This window comes from Balaenoptera acutorostrata, chromosome 18 (genome assembly GCF_949987535.1).
Source record: "Balaenoptera acutorostrata chromosome 18, mBalAcu1.1, whole genome shotgun sequence".
Lineage (NCBI taxonomy): Eukaryota > Metazoa > Chordata > Mammalia > Artiodactyla > Balaenopteridae > Balaenoptera > Balaenoptera acutorostrata.
In genome coordinates, this window is record NC_080081.1 from 67,857,515 (window position 1) to 67,877,155 (window position 19,641).

Genomic DNA, 19,641 nt, shown 5'->3' on the forward strand with positions numbered 1-19,641 from the left:
TACTTCAATATATGCAAATCAATCAATGTGATACACCATATTAACAAATTGAAGAATAAAAACCATATGATCATGTCAATAGATGCAGAAAAAGCTTTTGAAAAAATTCAACACCCATTTATGATAAAAACTCTCCAGAAAGTGGGCATAGAGGGAACCTACCTCAACATAATAAAGGCCACATACGACACACCCACAGCAAACATCATTCTCAATGGTGAAAAACTGAAAGCATTTCCTCTCAGATCAGGAACAAGACAAGGATGTCCACTCTCGCTACTATTATTCAACATAGTTTTGGAAGTCCTAGCCATAGCAATCAGAGAAGAAAAAGAAATAAAAGGAATATAAGTTGGAAAAGAAGAAGAAAAACTGTCCCTGTTTGCAGATGACATGATACTATACATAGAGAATCCTAAAGATGCCACCAGAAAACTACTAGAGCTAATCAATGAATTTGGTAAAGTTGCAGGATACAAAATTAATGCACAGAAATCTCTTGCATTCCTATAAACTAACAATGAAAGATCAGAGAGAGAAGTTGAGGAAACAGTCCCATTCACCATTGCAACAAAAAGAATAAAATACCATGAATAAACCTACCTAAGGAGGTGAGAACCTGTACTCAGAAAACTATAAGACACTGATGAAAGAAATTAAACATGACACAAACAGATGGAGAGATATACCATGTTCTTGGGTTGGAAGAATCAATATTGTGAAAATGACAATACTACCCAAAGCAATCTACAGATTCAATGCAATCCCTATCAAATTACCAATGGCATTTTTTACAGAACTAGAACAAAAAAATTCACAATTTGTATGGAAACACAAAAGACCCCGAATAGCCAAAGCAATCTTGAGAAAGAAAAACGGAGCTGGAGGAATCAGACTCCCTGACTTCAGACTATACTACAAAGCTACAGTAATCAAGAAAATACGGTACTGGCACAAAAACAGAAACATAGATCAGTGGAACAAGATAGAAAGCCCAGAGATAAATCCATGCACATATGGTCAACTAATCTATGACAAAGGAGGCAAGGATATACAATGGAGAAAAGACAGTCTCTTCAATAAGTGGTGCTGGGAAAACTGGACAGCTACATGTAAAAGAATGAAATTAGAACACTCCCTAACACCATACACAAAAATAAACTCCAAATGGATTAGAGACCTAAATGTAAGACCAGACACTATAAAACTCTTAGAGGAAAACATAGGAAGAACACTCTTTGACATAAATCACAGCAAGATCTTTTTTGATCCACCTCCTAGAGTAATGGAAATAAAAACAAAAATAAACAAATGGGACTTAATGAAACTTCAAAGCTTTTGCACAGCAAAGGAAACCATAAACAAGATGAAAAGACAACCCTCAGAATGGGAGAAAATATTTGCAAACAAATCAATGGACAAAGGATTATTCTCCAAAATATATAAACAGCTCATGCAGCTCAATAGTAAAAAAACAAACAACCCAATCCAAAAATGTGCAGAAGACCTAAATAGACATTTCTCCAAAGAAGACATACAGATGGCCAAGAAGCACAAGAAAAGCTGCTCAACATCACTAATTATTAGAGAAATGCAAATCAAAACTACAATGAGGTATCACCTTACACCAGTTAGAATGGGCATCATCAGAAAATCTACCATCAACAAATGCTGGAGAGGGTGTGGAGAAAAGGGAACCCTCTTGCACTGTTGGTGGGAATGTAAATTGATACAGCCACTATGGAGGACAGTATGGAGGTTCCTTGAAAAACTAAAAATAGAATTACCATATGACCCGGCAATCCCACTACTGGGCATATACCCAGAGAAAACCATAATTCAAAAAGACACATGCACCCCAATGTTCATTGAAGCACTATTTACAATAGCCAGGTCATGGAAGTAACCTAAATGCCCATCGACAGACGAATGGATAAAGAAGAAGTGGTACATATATACAATGGAATATTACTCAGCCATAAAAAGGAATGAAATCGGGTCATTTGTTGAAACGTGGATGGATCTAGAGACTGTCATACAGAGTGAAGTAAGTCAGAAAGAGAAAAACAAATATCATATATTAATGCATATATGTGGAACCTAGAAAAATGGTACAGATGAACCAGTTTGCAGGGCAGAAATTGAGACACAGATGTAGAGAATAAATGTATGGACACCAAGCGGGGAAAGCAGCAGGGTGCTGGGGGTGGTGGTGTGATGAATTGGTCGATTGGGATTGACATGTATACACTGATGTGTATAAAACTGATGACTAATAAGAACCTGCTGTATAAAAAAGTAAATAAAATAAAATTTAAAAATTAAAAACAGAAAAAAGAAAAAAATACATATATATGGCTCCTGCCTCCTAGTCTCTGTGGGAGAGAAGTAGTCTAACTTCAGTAAGCACCAGTTAACAAACACAGATGGCCTGATCACATAGACCAACTACCACCCCCCCCACCCGAAAATCCTCTAGTACTTTTTTAGTAGCTTGCACCAGTGCTTAAAAACTCTCCTTCCATTTATAAATAGAGACACAGACATAGAGAACAAACGTATGGACACCAAGCAGGGAAAGCAGGGTGGGGGGTGGTGGTGGTGGTGGGATGAATTGGGAGTTTGGGATTGACATCTATACACTAATATGTATAAAATAGATAAGTAATAAGAATGTGCTGTATAAAAAAATTAACTTAAAAAAAAACCTCTCCTGCCTTTTAAATATCATAGATTACTGATGCTGACTCTTTCAAATATAACTAGAATGATTTTGGAAATACCAGAAATTTTTACAGCATATTAGATAAAACATGTAGACAAAGTTTTGTTTAATTTCTTTCAAAATTTATGTGTGTAAATTCTGTGTAAGCTATAAGGTAGCTAAGAAATATTTTATTAATCATGTGATAAAATATTAATACAAATTTAGTCAATTCTCATTTTAAGTTATCCCATAAGATATTTAACATTTTCTAATTTTTATGAACAAAACTTAAAATTTAAGCTACTTGCCACATTGTTTAGTTTTTAGCTACACATACCTTTCTCTTCATTAAATAAAAAAGCAATATTTGTTCTTGATTAAAAAAAAAACTCTCCTGCCTTTTGCTTCAGTGGAATTGAGTTCAATCTCTCTCTCCTTCTGCAGTAGTCTTGAATAACATCCTCCTTGCCTGTTTAACTTGTCCAGTGCAATTTTACATTGACAACTCTCACAGAATTATCCCTCCATGGTTAAGGGTAACACTTGCTAAGTACTGGTCCAGGATCTGACATCAATCCAATCTTGAATATGATATAAGGAAATTAAGAAATACTAGTTCAATAACTCACATGAGTTATAGGCTTACTTCGACCACACAATTCTTGTAAACGGGGCTTCTACCTTGCATTTGCAATAACACCCCACTTCGTTTCCATCCCATGGACTATATCTCCTGGCCTCTCTAATTAAGATTTCTTACCCTACAACCTTCCCATTACTCCATTCCTCCAAGATCTTGCCATCTTCTAATCCCACCAGGAACTAGATCCCAGATCATATACCCTACATGTGCTATATGACCATATCTATAGGGACCTTTACTTGTGTGCCTGACACCAAGAGCCTCAGCACCATTTTCTGCTGTTCTGCCTACTTAGAAATATCATCCTGCTTCCTTGGTTATTCCATAACATACATTGTCATATGCTCTGTAGTTGTTATCTGTCTTGCTAAACTGCACTATTGTTCATCCCTTAGATTTTTTTAAGTAGGCGCCTAAGTCCCTGCCTTACCTCATGAGTGTGCCTAGATTTCCAGGATGTACCATCTGCTGGTCAAGCCTATCCCAAGGCACCTCTCAGGTGACAACTCAAGGCCATATTCTATGCTGAGACAAAATGTTTTCCTAACTGCTAACACTGGGAATGGAGAGTTAGGCTCAGGTGGTATCTGTGTTTTGTTCCAAGCAACAGACTGTGCAAATCATGCTTTAATATGTTTTGTTTTGTTTAAAAAATCAACTTAGGCATATCATTTCAGAATGAGTTGTGTTTTATGGTTTTATATTCAATTTAGGCATTTTATTTTTTATTCTTTTTTGGCACATCAATTTAGAATGATATTATGTCTTGGAATGCCTATAAATGCATAGGATTCTTTGGGGGATAAAATGAAATTCCATGAAAAGCTTCCCAAATATTAAAAAATATTTAATTTCCAAAGAAAATAGCAAATATAGGAGAGATTAGAGAGGCCTCTGGGGCTCCCAGAAATCAAGTCACGATATTGGACACAAATCTCTTCCAGCTGGTAGGTACGCTAGGGCATAGAGATAGGAACACATCGAAAATAATAAAGGAAATAAAATCTTGCTATTTTCTTGAAATTTCCCCTTCAGTTAGGTCTGCCCTTAATGGAAGAAACAATTTCTTTTCAGTAACTCTCAGGCTGCATAAATTTCCCAAGGAAAGTTTGCATTTCCTCAGAGAATCATCTACGGATGTGCTCTTGAGTATCAACTTATAACACTACCAAAACCATTCCTTCTGTTCTGCACAGAGTGAGCACTGAATTTATTGAATTATTTTAATAAACAACTTGGTCAAAGCACAACAGTGCTTGTGGAGGACTCTTTTCTATAAAAGTGTAGATAGGCTTTTCTAAATAATCACCTCCCATCTCTACTCAACTCAGTAAGAATATATATTCAAAATAAAGGTGGAAATGGGCTTTCATTATTTGCAGAATTCATTACAGGGAGATCATACCTTAAACTCAAATAGTATTCAGACATGTTAGGTATGTCTAGCAAATCTAGGCTAAACCACTGGTTCTTACCCAGCAATTTTACTCCCCAGGGGACATTTTTCAATGTCTGGAGACTTTTCACTATTACAAAGGTGGGGGGGGGGCGGTTGTTACTGGCATCTAGTGGATAGAAGCTAGGGATGTGGCTAAATATCATCCAACACTCAGGAGAGTGCACTCAAAAAATAATTATCTAGTCCAAAATCTCAATAGTGCTGAGGTTGTGAAACCTTGCTCCAGGCAAATAGAAGTCTTATTGCTCTCATGCAATTCTTGGAAAGAATTCACTCCAATAAAGAACCAGAGGGGACAGGGGTAAAACTGAGTACAGTATAACATGCTATACTTGTTTCCAACATAGTCTCCTTGAAAGCATCCCTGGGTCCTGGAGAAAGCAGAGACTGGAAGTAACAATGCCGGAGTCTCTCACGAAAATATCAATAGATCAGCATGATTTGGAAACATCTTCCCCAACATGAACCACAGAAAAGGGAATGAGATAACCTTCCAATTTCCTCAACAGTATTAGTTGGGAAACTTCCATTTCTGTCATGGAAAAGTCTGACAGCCTAGGGACCTCAGAATTTGAAGAAAAACAAGAGGTGAGAGGGTTCCCTAAGTTTCCTTGCTGTCTCCCAGTCAAAGTGCTGTAGAAGCCTCCAACACAGAACAGGCAACACACAGATAAAATAAGCTCCAAGAAAAGCCTGTTTCCCCTAGACAAGAAACTGAGGAAAGGGCAACCTAACAATTTCAGCAATACTTGCTGTACTCCGGCAGTTTCAGCGGGCCAGGTGGGGAGTTCATCCACACTCCAAATACATGGAAGCTGTGTCCATTCCCCCACCTAAAGAGGGAGGTAATCTTCCATCAGCTGCCTGGCAGAAGCAGCTGGTGCTCCAATTTCCCTGTTGGGATAGTATCAGAGGGGCTGAGTGGGAAGTTGATTTTCTTATTGTTCTCTCCTTTTTTCCCTGTTGCCCTTTCTTCTAGGTTTTCAGTGCAATTTGTATCTTATTTTTCAATTTATTTACATTCTTATAACTATATCTGAGGTAAAAAATAATCTCCTAAATTCTGCTTGCTACATTCCATAAATATCTCATTTTTTTAAACATCTTTATTGGAGTATGGTTGCTTTACAGTGGTGTGTTAGTTTCTGCTTTATAACAAAGTGAATCAGCTATACATATACATATATCCCCATATCTCTTACCTCTTGCGTCTCCCTCCCACCCTCCCTATCCCACCCCTCTAGGTGGTCACAAAGCACCGAGCTGATCTCCCTGTGCTATGCGGCTGCTTCCCACTAGCCATCTATTTTACATTTGGTAGTGTATAAGTTCCTATTCTACTGAAAGGTTATTTAATAGTTTATTTGATTTCCAAACATGAGGAATTTTTGTTTTATTGTTTGGTTCGTTTGTTTTTTTAACTATGCTTTTGTTACTGACTTCAATTTTTATTTCACTGAGGTCAGAAAACATGGTCTGTTTGGTACTGATTCCTTAGAATATATTGAAGATTTTTTAAAAGCATAACACAAAAATGTACAATGTTTGTAAATATTCTATGCATGCTCAAAAAGAATATGGATTCTATTTTTGGATGTAATATTATATATAAAACACAGGCCTGTAATCTCTTATTTGCAATTCTATAACCTGAAAGGGTCTAAAATTAATATTTTTAAAACTCATTTGGTGGGGAAATCTGAGCTGACCTGAATGCATTCAGTGACAAAAACCTATCCTGAACTGATAAGCAGCTACGTATGTCTTTATTTAGTTTTTATTTATTTAGCTGAAGAAATATTAATTTTTGATTATGGAATCCTGTGCTAGATCCCACCAGGGATGTCATATAATATATAGCATATGTATTATATAATTTTACCTTATTACCAAAAATATCTAAATTCTGAAATTCATCTGGTCTTGTGAGTTTTAAATAAAAGACTGTGACCTAAATATATATACTAGTTTATTGATTATATTTAAAACTGCTATAACTTTGGTTATCTTTTAAAATTTTTTGTTCATTTTATGAAAAAAAATGTTAAAACTTTTCACATCAATTTTGGATTTATCTATTCTCCCCATATTTCTCAGGTATTACATTATATATTTAGGGGCCAAAATGTTTGCTGCATATATGTTCAACTTTTATATGTTCAATTCTTGTGTTAGTTACCTACTGCTGCATTACAAATTATCACATACTTATTGGCTTAAAATGACACACATTTATTATGTGGCTCAGGAGTCTAATTATAACTTAACTGGATTCTCTGCTCAGGGTCTCACAGGACTGAAACCAAGGTGTTGGCCAGGCTACATTCTAATATGAAGGTTCTAGTAGACAAAAATCTGCTTCCAAAGATGGCTTAGGATGTTAGCAAAATTCATTTTCTTGTAGCTGTAGAATTCATAGCAACTTGCTTCTTCAAAGCCAGCAAAAGAAAAAAGAGAAACTGTTCTACAAATATTGTGGCCAGGCTGAAGGTGAGTCCTTGAGCCAGAATCAGAGGAGCTCCCTGTCTCTCAGGAACAGATCTACTTTAGTATCTCTGCTATGTCATTATTGGTTGGGAGTAGCCCCAGGAAAAAATTGAGAGAGAACCTAAAGAGTACAATGTCATGAAAACCAAGTAAGGAAATATTTTCAAGAAGGAGAGCTCATCAAATATATCAACATATCAGGTACTGCAATGTATGTTTGCGGGTATATGTGTATTAAACATGGACACAAAATCCACTATAAACCTGATTGTTCAGGGACCAAAAAAAGAATATCATCCCATAAAATCTTGTTTTCATATTAAATAAAAAATTCTAAAATGCTAAGAATACATCAGGCACTTAATTATAATAAAACATTTGTTCAGCACCTACTACATATAAGGCATTGCTATGGAAGATAAATAATTCCTTATAAATATCCAGTATTTTACAATTTATAAACCATTGCTCCTGCCTTCTAGGGGTTAATGATCTTATCAGAGATTAGAAACACAATTGGCATCAGAAATATTTTTGTTAATCACAACATGATATATGAGTTTATCCTGATGTTAAAATTATATTATTAATTATTTTTAAAAATCATTACTATTATTTGTTTACTGTTGTCTTATTTTCTTCACAATCCTGGCAGAAAAGAAAGTGTCTATTTGCAATGAACATTTAAATTCTACACAGATTTTGCCTTTAATGGTTTACTGAGAAGGAATAACTCAATTATGTCTTTCTCTCCCTCCTTTACACACACACACATACTCACACTCACAGTTTGAGCCTAGGATTAAAGGATTTGAAATGTCATCTGTTTTTATCATTTCTTCACTACAAGCAGGGATTTTACTTAGAGTAACATATTCATTTTGTCATATCTAAGACCATTAATCATCTTTGTATACTGTCCAAATATAACACGACTCAAATATGATAAAACATGGTGGTTTCTTTATAAAGGTTTCCAGACTGTTTTTCATTTCAAAGAGTTCTATCTGGGGACTTCCCTGGGGGTCCAGTGGTTAAGACTCCACATTTCTACTGCAGGGGGCACAGGTTTAATCCCTGGTGGGGGAACTAAGATCCCACATGCCACATGTCACGGCGAAAAAATTTTAAAAATAAAAAATAAAAAAATAAACAAAGAGTTCTACCTGTATTCTCCTGTTATACTCCTTATAAAGAGAGAGCTGATACAACACAGACCTTACTCCTTCCTACATGTTAGTGTTTGTAGGTATTATGATATAAAAAAATAGAACAAAAAAATCTAAATTTCTTACTAAGTCTTTCAAGGCTCCATACAATATGGTCCCTGGTTATTCCTCCAGAACTTCCAAATCAGGGATAAACACTTGGAATAGAACGAGAATAGGATTTGTGCTGGGAGAAGGCTACAAGTGGAGCATGAGGTGACTAAAGGGCAAATTAGATACACAAGAGACTAGAAAAGAAACCTGGGAAGCAAGATCCCACAAATGGACTACGAAGCATTGTCCTTCATAGATGAAGTCATTTTAGGACTCTTTACAGAGACAACAGAGTTCAAACAACAGCACAGAACTCACATGGAAATAAACATCAGTGGTTACGGGTGTTGTTGATGGCAAGAACTTTGGAGAGAAACTGGCAATCTGTGAATATGATGGCTTAGGTCCAGATAAAGTCAGTCACCATAGGATAAGAAAAGGCAGACTGAGATAAGGTTGAGAAAGCACAAGATAAAATATCCACCAAAATTGTGTACAAAATAGCACAGTTTTCTGAGGTTCCAGATGGTATGGTATTATTTACCTGATCATACACCCCTGGAACATATTCTTTATTAAGCATCACCTTGGTGTTGGTCTTTTGCTTATTTTTCAACATTTGCATTAATATCTTTCTCTTATGATATTATGTTTCATTCATGTAGTCTGCTTCTCAAGAAAAATTAGAGAGAATTTTTTAAAAGCATGATCCTAATGTAATGGAAACTACTATATGTCACCCAGTCTCCCCCCATGATGTTGCTTCAAAATACACAGGCAAACTTACTTAACTGTAAAAGTGTTGATATTTGAGTTGGTATTTTGAAAAGCTCAGCAATACTGACAAAACCTTAGCTAGACTAACCAAGGAAGAAAAAAAGGCTCAACTAACAAATTTCAGAAATGAAAGAGGAGACATTACAATTGATGCCACAGAAATAAAAAGGATCATAAGAGACTACTATAAATAATTATACCCTAACAAATTGGATAACCTAGAAGAAACGGTTAAATTCCTAGAAACATACAACCTGTCAACACTGAATCATGAAGAGTAAAATAAAAAATCTGTACAGATCTAAAAGTAATAAAGAGATTGAATCAGTAATCAAAAACCTCCCAACAAAGAAAAACCCAGTACCAGATGGCTTCACTTGTGAATTCTACCAAATATTTAGAGAAGAATTAAAGGCAATCCTTCTCAAACTTTTCCAAAATATTGCAGAGGAAACACTCCCAAACTTGTTATATGAAGACAGCATTACCCTGATACCAAAACCTAATACTCCAAGAAGAGAAAATACTATCAAACTGAATTCAACAGCTCATTAAAGGGATCATACACCATGACCAAGTGGGATTTATTCCTGGAATACAAAGGAATCCACATTTGCAAATCAATGTAATACACTGCATTAAGAATGAAGTACAAAAATCACATGATCATCTCAACTCATGCAGAAAAAGCATTTGACAAAACTCAACAGCCTTTCATGATGGACGCATTCAACAGACTAGGAATGGGAGGAAATTACCTCAACATAATAAAGGCCGTATATGAAAAGTTCACGGCTGACATAATACTCAACAATGAAAAACTGAAAGCTTTTCCTCTAAAAACAGGAACAAGGCAAGGATGCCCACTCTTACCACTTCTTTTTAACATAGTACTGAAAATCGTAGCCAGAGAAATTAGGCAAGAAAAATAAATTAAAAGGCATTCAATTTGGAAAACAAGAAGGAAAATTTTCTCTGTTCACATATGACATGATCTTACATGTGGAAAACTCTAAAAACAACAACAACAACAAAAATTGTTAGAACCAGTAAGTGAATTAAGCAAAGAGGCAAGATAAAATATCAATATAAAAAATCCATGGTATTTCTATACACAAACAATGAATAATCCAATAGGAAGTTATGGGATTGAAAACAATCCCATTTACAATAGCATCAAATGAATTAAATTCCTAGGAGTAAGCTTAACCAAGGAAACAAAAGACTTGCACACTGAAACCTATGAAACATTGATTTAAAAAAAAAAAAAAGATACAAATAAATGGAAAGACGACCCATGTTCATAGATTGGAAGACTTAATATGTTAAAATGTCCATACTACTCCAATCAATACACAGATTCAATGCAATTGCTATCAAAATCCCAATGGCATTTTTTGCAGAAATAGAAAGAAAATCCTAAAATTCATATGGAATCTCAAAGGACCCCAAATAGCCAAAACAGACTTGAGAAAAAATAACAAAGCTAGAGGTCTCACTCTTCCTTATTTCAAAGCATATTACAAAACAACAGTAATCAAAACAGCATGGGAGACTTCCTTGGTGGCACAGAGGGTAAGAATCCATCTGGCAATGCAGGGGACACAGGTTCAAGCCCTGGTCCGGGAAGATCCCACATGCTGCGGAGCAACTAAGCCCATGCGCCAAAACTACTGAGCCCGCATGCCACAACTACTGAAGCCTGCGCACCTAGAGCCTGTGCTCCACAAGAGAAGCCACTGCAATGAGAAGCCCGCACACCACAATGAAGAGTAGCCTCGGGGGCTTCCCTGGTGGCGCAGTGGTTGAGAATCTGCCTGCCAATGCAGGGGACATGGGTTCGAGCCCTGGTCTGGGAAGATCCCACATGCCGCGGAGCAACTGGGCCCGTGAGCCACAATTACTGAGCCTGCGCGTCTGGAGCCTGTGCTCCGCAACAAGAGAGGCCGCGACAGTGAGAGGCCCGTGCACCGCGATGAAGAGTGGCCCCTGCTTGCCACAACTAGAGAAAGCCCTCGCACAGAAGCGAAGACCCAACACAGCCATAAATAAAATAAATAAATAAAATTAAAAAAAAAAAAAAAAAAAGAGTAGCCTCCACTCGCTGCAACGAGAGAAAGCCTGCATGCAGCAACGAAGACCCAATGCAGCCAAAAATAAATTAAAAAAAAAACAAAAAAACAAAAAAAACAGCATGGTACTGGCATAAAGACAGACATATAGGCCAATGGAACAGAATAAATAGCTCAGAAATAAACCCTTTAGTATATGGCCAAATAATCTTCAACAAGGGTGTCAAGACTACACAGTGGGGAAGGACAGTCTCTTCAACAAATGGTGTTAAGAAAACTGAATATCTATATGCAAAGGAAGGAAGTTGGACCCTTACTTTATGCCATATAACTCAAAAAGGATTAAATACCTAATTTTAAGACCTGAAACTATTAAAAGCCTAGAAGAAAACATAGATGAAAAGCTACGTAACATTGGATCTGGCAATGATTTCTTGGAACCAAAAGCACAGGCAGCAAATGCAAAAATAGACAAATGGGACTACACCAAACTTAAAAATTTCTCTGTAGCAAGGGAAACAATCAAAGAGTGAAACAGAAACCTATGGAATGGGGAAAAAAAATTTGTAAAGCATTTATCTAATAAGGGGTTAATATTTAGAATCTAAAAAGAACTAAAGGGAACCTACTGTATGGCACAGGGAACTCTACTCAGTGCTCTGTGGTGACCTAAATGAGAATGAAATCCAAAAAAGAGGGGATATATGTATACGGATAGCTGATGCACTTTGCTGTACAGTATAAACTAACACAATATTGTAAAGCAACTATACTCCAATAAAAAGAAAGATAAAAAATAAAATTTAAAAAAAGAACTAAAACGTCCACTTCTTGGTATGTATCCAAAAGAATTGAAAAGAGGATCTCAAAGAAATATTTGCACACACATGTACATTGCACCATTATTCACAATAGCCAAGGGGTGGAAGTGACCTAGATGTTCACTAAAGGATGAATGGATAAAGGAATTGTGGTATACACATACAGTGGAATGTTTTTCAGTGGAAAGAAAGAAAGGAAGGAAGAAAGAAGAAAAGGAAGAAAATCCTGTCATATGCTGCAACACGGGTAAGCCTTGAGGACATTATGCTAAGTAAAATAAACTAGCCAGAAAAACACAAATAGTACATGATTCCACTTAAGAGAGGTATCTAAGTAGTCAAACTCTTAAAAATAGAAAGTTGAATGGTGCTTGCTAGGGGCTGGGAATAGGGGAAAAATAAGAATTGTTGTTCAAAGGGTGTAGTTTCAGTTTTGCCAGATGAAAAAGTTCTAGCAATCAATTGCACAACAATATGGATATAGTTAACACTACTACAATTTACACCTAAAAAGTTTAAGATGGTAAATTTTATGTTATGTGTTTTTTACCATGACAGAAAAAGTATTGAATTTGAAGGCTCTAACTGGAAATATTTTGCATAATTTGAGCATCAAAAATAATAAAGGTTATAGATAATAACCTAGGGACGCCATAAGTAAATAGAGATAGGTGAAAGGAGAGAGAGAGAGAGACATCTAATCTACGTAGAAAGACTGAAATAACTTTTTAAAGATGGATTTTATAGCCTCCAATATAATAATCAACTCATCAAGGATATACAACTATTGGGTGAAAATCTGTTGAAGACAGAATTTTTACATGGACTCAAGGTACTGCCCAATAAATTGCTTACAACTAGAAAGGGGAGATCTAGCAACAACTTACCCAAGTGATAGTTGGACATCAGGTCAATATGTGATACAATAAAAATTACATAACATCATCTAGAATTCTTGCCAAGAAGGTTTAACCTTAATCTAATCATAAAGAAAATGATCAGATAATCCCAGAATGTGAGACATTACACAGGACAAGTGCCCTGAATGTCTCAAAAAGTTACTGTCAGAAAAAACATAGTTGCTGTGGGCAGGCGGATATTCTAGGTGAAAATATACTGTAGAGGTATAACAATTTAAATGCAAGATATGAATCTTGATTGGATCTTGGCTTTTAAAAACAACTAGCTATAAAAGCAACTTGGGGGGACCATTGAAGAAATTTGGTTATGAGATGTATATCATTTGATATTTTTGAATTATTGTTAATTTCCTTATGTGTAATAATGGTTACATAGGAGAATCATTATTCTTAGAAGTTAAGTATGGTTAAGTATTCGGAGTTGAGGTGAAATGATTTCTTCAATGTACATTCAAATGATTCACCAAACAAAATGTGTGTATGGAGAGGGCCACATGTGGCAAAATCATAGAAACCAGTGTATCTATATAAAGGGTACACAGTGTTCAATTGTTTTAATTTTCAAAATGAAAAACCAGGGAAAATAAAGAAGCACAGATTTCTACGAAAATTGTTTTGAGGAAACAGAGGAGGGAAATACTGGGTTGGCCAAAAAATTCCTTTGGGTCTTTCTGTAACATCTTAGGGAAAAACCCAAATGAACTTTTTGGCCAACCCAATATATTGTGCATGAGCAATCTTCTCAAATATCTCCTTTATACACCCTTGCTCTTTTACCCAATGTCCACTCCCTACTGCAGCTACCACTTTCTCCTCATTCTCTCTCCTGCTCTCTCCCTCCCTCCTTCATTCACTCCATCAAGTACTCACAGACACACACAGAGACACACCTACACGCACATCCATAAACACGCATCCCTTGTAAAATTCATCCAGATTGCTCACTGTCCTCTACAAAACAAAAGCTAGGTAATCTGCCCAGCATTATAACAAGGTACTGCATATTTCTTTGAAAGAAATTAGGTTAGCAATGTGAAGAAGATGCTGAATTCATTTCTATCAACAAAGACAGTGACATGAATCCATGGGCAACATGAGGTTCCTACTTTCTCAGTCCATCACATGCAGCCCCAAAGCCTCTGGCCACTCAATGGGAGAATGTGAAAACTATTTGGGGTCAGTTGGAGGTTGAGAAGGTTGACCTTCAAATGCTGCCAAGTCCCTGGCCAACTGAGTTAGAAACAGTTGCAGTCTAAAATTTTGGCCCAGTAGCAAAGCAAACAAAGAAGGACTTAAAGAACTTAAGAGACTCAGGAAACTCAAAACACACAAAATGAAACCCCCAAGTAGTACAGACATGGCTAAAGTCACCTCTGTGCTAAAAGAGCAAAATGATAAATGCTCTTACACACTACAGCCCTTGAATAATGTCTAGATTGGGAAAGGGAAAAGCAACTTCATTGTGGGCAGAACATAATGATTAGGAAGGAATATTTAGTCTAAAGATGTTTGGTTAACAAAATACTAGACCTTAGAGTCAGAACCTTTAGTGATAAAATTTACCACAAGCCTAGTTTGCTATGCTCTTTCTTCCTTAACAATAGTCCATAGTACTAATGCATAAAAGACCAAGAGTTTTATATATTTGTTTTTATTGGCTTTGAAACATCCATATTTACAGACATGAGACCCACAGGGTCATGGCAGAGAGTTGGAAATTATTTTCTGTCCTTGCTGGCTTTCTTTCACTATGTGTGAGGCAATGCCAGACTTCTTTTAAAGCTACCTCACTCAGCTAGAAAATAATGGGGTGATGAATAGTAATTTTCCTTCAGTAAACCCAACTCCGCTGACTTCATGAGCCAAAGCCTTCATATGAAGTACAAAGTATTCAAAGCTATGGGCGTCTCCTAATATTTCCAGTACAAAAATTTCTCACAAAGTACTATTACAACACAATGGAAAAGGTTATGTCTTAAAGGAGTAAACCCTGATTGATTTAAGGACTGATTATTATTGCTCAGTGTCTATGTGGTCATGTTTACCTGTTTATTCTGTCCTAAAGTTGTATCTTTGTGGCTGAAGAAACACTTGTAGAGCAGTCCATTCAGTTGCCATACCATCAGTATAGGGCAATGGAGCAAATTAGCAATAAATTCAAGCAGATAGAATACAACAGATAGCTCATATACACATAAAACAACCAAACCAAAAACACTGAAAATAAGACAGAAAAATGTAACTGTGTAAAATGAGTGCAAAATAAAATGATCACCAATTAAGTCTAAGCAGAACTGGATGACTTCTAAGATGCTGATTAGGGGAAATGTCCTCTTGTTGAAAATAAAAGGAAATGTTCCCAAGAAAATAACTTGATGTTTATCAGAATTATGATGGGCAAAAACTAGCAAGAGATTGGTGCTACCCTGAAGAAAGGAAAACTTGACATTTGAGTTCCTCCCAATAATATGCTTATTTTAAAGCAGTGTTTATAAAAGAAAATTTGGTGGAGAACTGCAATTATTAGGCTAATGTGTTCACCTCAAATTATTTCAATTATTTAATTTATTTACAGAGATAAATTGAGACAAGCTACTCTTTAAGTAAAAGTCATTGTGTTTTTGGAGATCCAAAAATGTAATTCTGTGCTTTAGAACACAGCCTGCCACATTGGAAATCATGTTTGTCAAGATGTCTCTAAAGCAGCAGTTAGCAAAATGTGCTTGGGGAAATGCAAAAGCATTACAGGTTATTACAAAGAGTGTTAGTTTTTTCCAAATTCTTAAAACAATGTTAATTTAAAACATATTTATGACATCATCTGGTTTGTAATAGGAGGTTTTTTTAATCAAATGACAATAAATTTGAAAGGCTGCAGTTCATTTCACTAGAGCTGCATATCTCCAGAACAAAAGTCTCAAGACATGTTATAATGAAAAATGTTCTTTAGTCAATTATGGGAGGAATTCTGGCCTCGTGGTTGCAGGATTACTGAGAGACAATTTTTTACAATGTGTTGCAGAGCTCCAGATATGTAGCCATAATGCACTTCTCCACGGAGCCTCTCCAGGGACCAGTGTTCAGAGGCACACACTTTGGAAATCTCCTCCCTGGAAAACGGTAGGCTTATAATGGCAGTTGAAATCCTCGATGTGGATAAGATGTGCATTAGTTTGCTAGGGCTGCTGTAACAAAGTAACGAAGTACTGCAAACTGAGTACCTATAACCACAGAAGTTGAACCTCTCAGTCCTGGAGGCTAGAAGTCTGAGATCAAGGTGTCAGCAGGGACAGCTCCCTCCGAAGGCTCTAAGGCTCTGTTCCAGGCTTCTATCCTGGCTTCTGGTAGTTCTTTGGCTTGTGGCTGCAGACCTCCAATCTTCATATGGAGTTCTCCCCATATGCCTGTCTCTGTCCAAGTTTCTCCTTCACATTTTACTCATCACAAGCAGTTCTTGTGTTAACTCACACTTCAATTTAGCCTTTTCAAATTTTGTACTGGAAAAGAAACCACTGTCACACAAAAGTAATGTCAGCAGTATTTCTTTGTGGTGGTCTTAATATATTCTAGTGAACAGGAAGCTAGAGATCCTGATGCATGTTTTGTTACATGTCCAAGGAAAACAAGTCTCTCCCTTTATCTGACCAACAATAGAATTCTCTGGGCCATATATTTTATCATTTAAAACAATTCAATTTAGCCTTATATTATATATATATAATATATATATATACTGTATATATATATACTGCCTTGTGCTATTTCAACAAGATTATAAGTCCCTGGAGAGCAACAGTATATTTCAAATCAATTCTATATCCTCAGTATTGCTTATCTCAGAGCTCAATGCAAAGTACATGCTCAATAGAAACTTATTCAAGAAATTGAATTATTGCCTACTCTCCAAAGAGAAATATCACATAATCATAACTAGCAAAGTCATCCAGAATTCTACACTGAAGAAAACAAGGCTGAATCTTCTCCCCAAGCCTTCTCTAACTATAAAGCATGTATAAAAGTTATGACTTTTGATCGTTGAAATTTTTGTCACCCCTTGGCTCCTGCCTCGGTATCTGCCTGCTTTGCTCCCATACTTTCTGATGACTGTTTGTTGGCTTCCTCAACCAATTCATATTACTGCCCCCTTACATGCTGGCATTCTCTGATGTCCTATGCTTGGCCTGATTCACATTTCTAAGTTATTTCCCTGGACAATATTCACATAGTTCAGCTGTCAACTCTGGAGTAAATTATGCTTAAGTATACCTCTCCAGCTCTGATCTCTTATCCCAAGCCCAGAGACAAATGTTCAATTTTCACTGAACCCCACTTAAACTCATTTTTGTCCCTGATCCTTTCTTCTGTAACCTGTATTTTGGGGAAAGGAAAGAGTATACACCAGTCATCTTTGTTCTGTTCCTCTCTTTCCCCTCCTACATGCAAACTATTGTTAAGTCTTGGTAAGTTTATCTCCATATACCATCTATCCTGCCCTTCCTGTCTCTTCCATTGTTACTAATGCTGCTCTGTGTCAGACTCACGATCTTTGCCTGGACTACTACAATAATTTCTTTCATTTCCTTGACTGCCCTCCTCATTCTCTTGCCATCCCAAACTACTTTTCAAATTGCAGCTCTGCTGACTCTCCCATTTGTCACTTCAAATCTACTCTTCACCCTTCTCCACATTGATCTGTCCCCCTGGAAGCTGAAGTATGTGGAATACATCAACAAGAGTTCTTGTCCTTTAGCTTTCTGTTGGTTTTGACCAATGGGAAATGCTGGTAGGAGTTCAGAGTAGGCGGAGAGTGAACCCAGATTTTGTATTGGCCTGATGTCTTTGATTCCATCAGGTGGCCCTCTCTATACACCTCTCTCTCTCCAGATTGTATCATTTAGAGCTGTGGAGGGTAAAACCCTGACCTTAACCCCAGTTTCAAGTCCTAGAGGCTGTATTTCTTTTGATTTTCATAAATTCTGCCAACATCTTTTACAGAATCTCTGTATTAAACTTTTCTTCAATTACCTGATTTGAATGTGTCACCTGTTTTTGGCAAAGTTATTTACCAAAAACAAAAAAGTTGTCACTCTCTGTTAACAAAATCTTAAAGATTTTTTCCATTGTCTAAGTTTCAAACTCTGTAGCATGGCATTCAAAATCTTCCACAGAGATTTTGCTCTGGCCTTCCTCTCCCATTATAACCATACCACTCTCTATCACTGATGTATGCTCAGGCTCTCTGTAGTGTCCCCAATTCCCTAAAACATCATATATCTTTATGCACTATGTCCAGAAGTTTCTTCTACTTCTTCTCTTTCTGGTAAAATGCTATTTTTTTTTCAATGCCCCGTTAAAAATCCTATCTTTCAATGAAGACTTCTCAATTGAAATCATCTCTTGTTTCTTTGTTCTTCTAAAATACATTGCTTTACTAATGATGTTTTGGCTTAAACTTTTTTATTAGTACTATTTTAAGTGATGGGCTATGTAGTAATATTTGTGTGTGTTCAGAATAAAATGTTCCCTTTTTTTGATATGTGTATTAATTGCATCAAAAGAATAGGTCTCTGTGCTGGCCAAAGTTTCTAGGAGGAAATGCAGCTTGAGCTGGATGTTACACAGAACTGTAGTTCTGCCACTTATGCAAAAACCACTGTATCCTCAATCAAATAGTAATTTGTATGCAATTGGGCATTATCAGAAACTGACGATATTGAGAGGAAAATACAGATGGCACAACTAAAAAAGAGGGCTTATGCGTAGTTCTTGGTGAGAGAAAAATAATCTGCAACAAACATAATTCTTAGAATGACATCTTAATTTCAGTGGAGAGAAAGCTGGGAACATAGGCAAGGGCCACAGATGGAGCCAAGTTAGAATATTCTTTTATGCTTTGACTCATAACTCTGTGAACTGGGAAAGGAAGTTGAGAAATTCCCCCAAGAGAACAAAGGGATTTCTTCCCTGATTATGCTGTGCTGAGAATGTTGAATGAATGCTACCCTCAAATTTTCCCATTACTAACATCCAAATTTATCTGACTCTCTTGATCCACAATCAAATTTGAGGCATAGATATCAACAACTGCAAAAGATACTAGCCCTTGAGAACCTGGTTTCTATCTTAGGCTAGAGTTAAATGCAAGTCAAGTTGAGCATATAGAATAGGTCTAAACTTTTTAATTTTTTTTTACAAGCAATATTTACAAGTGCTTACATTACTTGGATGGGAATGGTGAAGTTGGAGAGTATCTATTCTACACTGAATGATGAAAGTAAAGACTTAAGAGGCAATAGTGAGTTGAAAATTACATATATTGAATTACTCCAAACCATATGAAAGGACAGGGAGCAAATACAGCCCACCATGCAGGTATTTGGTCTACAAATGAACTACAATTAGATATCTGAAAACAATAAAAGTATTGCCAAAACTTCTCACTTTTTGTCAAATTGTTAAATGTCTTTAAACACCAAGTTGAAAAGGCACTACC

General features: G+C 36.4%; 1 long non-coding RNA gene across 5 annotated transcripts in view; it reads right to left on the bottom strand.

Moving 5' to 3' along the window:
• The window catches only part of LOC103018088 (uncharacterized), a 547,177-nt gene that overhangs the window by 201,399 nt on the left and 326,137 nt on the right, over positions 1-19,641 (bottom strand). Inside the window, exon 6 of one of the 5 annotated variants that reach the window (XR_009005911.1) lies at positions 15,840-16,645. The exons of the other annotated variants lie outside the window; for them this stretch is intronic. This is a non-coding gene — a long non-coding RNA (uncharacterized LOC103018088). Of the gene's footprint in view, positions 1-15,839; positions 16,646-19,641 lie in introns of those variants that run through there. 5 annotated transcript variants of the gene reach the window in all.